This window comes from Tupaia chinensis, unplaced genomic scaffold, assembly GCF_000334495.1.
Source record: "Tupaia chinensis unplaced genomic scaffold, TupChi_1.0 Scaffold144642_1, whole genome shotgun sequence".
Lineage (NCBI taxonomy): Eukaryota > Metazoa > Chordata > Mammalia > Scandentia > Tupaiidae > Tupaia > Tupaia belangeri.
The window spans coordinates 630,923-635,201 of NW_006204503.1; positions in this window are offsets into that span (position 1 = coordinate 630,923).

A 4,279-nucleotide genomic window follows, 5' to 3' on the forward strand; every position below is an offset into this window, starting at 1 on the left:
TGCATGTCACATATAATCTACACAACTCTGAGCGGTAGGCTTTTTATTTTTTTTAGAGAGAGATATTTTTACTGTAGGGTGCAAGTGCTCACTGAGAGACAGAGACAACAGAAAGCAAGAAATCACCCCTTGGGGGGATGGCCATGCTGCAATCCCTTCCCTTCCACTATCCTCTCAGGATCTTGGGCATTCACATACAGGCATCGGGCAAGAATTTTAAGTCTCTGGGTCCAGGACTCAAACCACAGTCACCTACGCGAGAGTCCAATGACAAAAACATTCTGCCATCTGCTAGTCCTATTTAATTCGTATTTTACAGAAGAAGAAACAGAGGCTTAGAGGGGTTCTGTAGAAGTCAAGGTTAAGCTTACATGATAAGCTTACATGATTTTATATGGTAGAAACATTTTCTATCATATGAAGGAAGCTAGCAAGAACAACGAATAGAAAAAAGAGAAACAGAGACAACAGTTAGACCTGAGGCCTAACGGGCTTGTATCCTCGGTTCCCATTGTCCCTGTGGCACCACAGCATTCTTATCCTTCACCTGATTGGGCTGTGTGAACAGATGCTCCAGCCCTTCCAATACACTCCCTTCTAGGTCTATTCCGTGTGGCTCTCCGCCACTTGCAATGCAGGAGCTCTACTAGAACAGAAAGTGAGTAGGATACTTTTGAAAATAATGTATTAATACCCGAGAGCCATACTAGACAGAATACTGGTGAATTATCTGATCCAAACTGTGTCCAGAATGGGTCCAAACAGAGTCAATTGAGTTACTAGAGACAAGTTCATCATTATTGAGACAAGTCAAAAGGAAGGTTTATTTAAAAATATATATGTGTGTGTGTGTGTGTGCGCGCGCACACGTGCGCATGTTCTAAAACCCGAGTCAACCATACCACAAAGCTTGTAGCAGAGTTGGAACAGCAGCAGTGGCACCAGGGAATAGCCACTACTTCATTTCTCCAGGGCCTTTTGACCTCTAGAGTGAGCACCATCCTTCCTCCACATCAGCCTTCACAACTTACTCATTTTGCAACTGGCTGCAAAAGTGGCCTTTCTAGCTCCTGCACCTCTATGGCTTTGCAGTTTCAGCACATACCAAAATCGAAACTTCCCTTACTATCTTTTATTGATTTCAGGTTCTCAAGAGAGAAGACTTGACTTCTTCTTTTATCATTCTTAAACCAAAGAACACAAGCATAGGTTGCTGGATAGAATTTATAGCCACCTCTTGGACCAGGTGTTCAGTTACCTGTGGCCATGGTCATATGGCCCAGTGCTCACTCGGTAAGGTTGAGTGGGTAGGGATTTTACTAGAAAGGGATGTGGGCAGGGCGAGTAATAATTGGCATCTCTAATCAAGCCCACTTGTATGTAATTTGAACTCTTGCCAACAAGAAAAATTAAACACGCTGTAAACACGAGTAACTCATTCTCCAAAGACCTTCTCTAATTATCTCAAGTTGGCAAGAGAGTTCACCTTCTGGTGCTCATAGGCATGTGTGCTATCCTTTACCTTAAAGTACACCTTCTTCAAGTCCCCAGTCCTGCCTGCACCTGCCTTAAACACTCTGCAGTGAGCTAGACTACTCCACTCACTTGGGAGTCTATTAATTTTTTTCTCCCCTTAACCACACTAAAGACTTTGCTTAGTAAAGCATTTTGAAGATTTAGAAAGTGACTGCTCAGTCTGCTTAGGATTTATATCCCAAACAGATGTGCCAAGAAGTCATAGGAATCAAACTGCTGTTCTGTGAGTAGAATAATATATTAACTTGGCTTTTAGTAGTTTCGATTACACAGCTGTACAAATTGCAGTGGAGTCTTCATAGCTAAAGTTGCTTTTATTGAAAGCACATTACTTCTTCAGGGTGGAGGTTTTAGCATAGTAGGCACCTTGGGAGATGTGTATACATTCTTGTAAAATACATCTCATGATGTGAGAGAAAATCATCCAGATAATTTAGATATGATAGTACTTAAATCACCTTGAGGAATCCTCTGCTTTTCATCATAATATTTGAAATGGATATTATTTAATAATGAAAATAAGGAGTCCCTCAATACTAGCACACCTAAATAAGCTTATACTTTTAATTTCTCTGAGTCTGTTTCCACAATTATTAAATTGGGATATTAATACCCATTTACAGGATTGTTGTAAGGAGTCAATGAGATGATGTTTATAAAAAGCTTAGCAAACTTCCAAACATAGTAAGTGCTCAATAAATTTTAGTTACTGTAATAATCATTACATTTTGTTTCTTACTTTACTATTCTTCAAGACATCTTTTCTTTAAGTTTATTTTATTCACAATAGGGAGTGTGTGTGTGTGAACATGAGAGAGAGCAAGAGAGAGAGACTCCCTTGATAGGTCTTGTCATGCCAAAAACTCCTCCCCAGGCCTTCAACTAGTCAGGGTCTTGGGCACCCTCATACATGCCCACCATGTTCCAGGCGGATGGGGATCTGAATTTGCAGTCAGCTATGTGGCTTCCAACACTGCAGTGCAGTATCCTACTGCATATGCTACCAAAACTAGCCCCAACTAGGTTTTTAGCATTGCTTTTTCGTTCAACCCTACAACAACTTGTGGGTAGACATGGTGGTAACTACATCTTCATTTTGTGGTACAACAAATAGAAGCAGAGAGGTTAACTTACCAGGGTTAACTGATTTTTTCTAAGCTTACATACACAATAATCCACATTCTTGATTTCCAATCGAGTGTTCCTTCTGCAGAGTTTAAGCTCTATGACAAGGATTCCACTAAAAGGAGAAGCTTAATATTATACTAAAGGAATCCTCCACAATTTTCACCTAAGAATTGTTCCTTGGCTAGAAAAATTGTGTCAGCATCTATTTTTGGCAGCCTGGAAAGCTGATAAAGGGTCCATTAGCTATGATCCTATTCAATCTTGATATGAATTACACCTGACATGCATTGTAAAGTTTTTCTGGAGTCTTGTGAAAGAATTAAAAAAAAAAAAAAAGAAAAGAAAAGAAAAGAAAAGAAAAAAGCATTGGAAGCAGGGCCAGAAGGTGATGTGGTGGTTAAGGAGCTGGACTCCCACATGTCTGACCATGGTTATCCTGGGCCTGGAAGCTTGAAAAATCACACCGGGCACATGAATTCCTGTGCCCAAAATCCCAGGAGGAGGGTGGAGGAGAGTGGACTGTAGTGTGTGTAGTGTGGCTATCCCCTCTTGGGGGTGATTTCTCATTTCCCCTCTCTCTGTCTCTCTGTTTCTCTTTGACATGTGCATGTGCCCTGTGGCAAAACAAAAACAAACAAACAAGAAACAAAAACAACCACCACCAGGGAGCAATAAGCAAACATAAAAGTCAGAGTCATAGTGGGAAAATGCCAGTACAGTCCTAGAATAAGAACCCTAAGGGTGGAAGCATGCTACAAAGCGTGGAAATTACGCTTGAGATTCATTGAGCCTGGTTCTGCCAGGGGACTTCTGAGATCCTTGATCCTTTGTACACCAGAGCCTTCCAGAGAATCAAATGCAAGTACTCTGGAAGGAAACAACTCTCAGTGTGGATCCTCGGGATTCCCACAAATTAAGTTCAATAAAATGTGAACTCATACAAAAAATGACTAACACATAAGCCACCAAGAGTTAGGGTTAATAGAAACAATAAACAATAAATTTATATCTATAAGAACTGAAAAATCAGAATTCAAAAAAAATTTTTTTTGAGAGATTTTCACTATAGGGCGCGTGCGCTTGCCAGACAGACAGAGAGAGACGTAGAGACAGAAAGCAAGAAATCACCCCCCCCCAGGGGGGATGGTCATGCCACAATCCCTTCTCCTCCATTCTCCTCTCGGGATCTTGGGCATGCACGCACACGTGCCCGGCATGAGTTTTAAGTCACCGGGTCCGGGACGTGAACCGCGGTCAACTACGTGGCAGTCCAGCGACATAGCCATTACGCTAACTACTGGTTCCCCAGAATTCAAATTTTTGTATAAGACTATTAAATAACCTTATGAACCACTTAAAGAAATCAAATATGCAGGGCGGTAGGTGGTGTGGTGGTTAAGGGCACAGGACTCCCACATGGCCAACCACAGCTCGAGTCCCAGACCTGGTGGCTTGCTTTCTCACGTTCCCTCTCTCTCTCTCTCTCTCACTCTGTCCCTCTCTGGTCAAATTAAAGATTATAGATAGATAGACAGATAGATAGATGATTGATAGATAGATGATAGATAATAAATAAGGTAAAATAATTCTAAAAAAAGAAATCAAATATGGAATG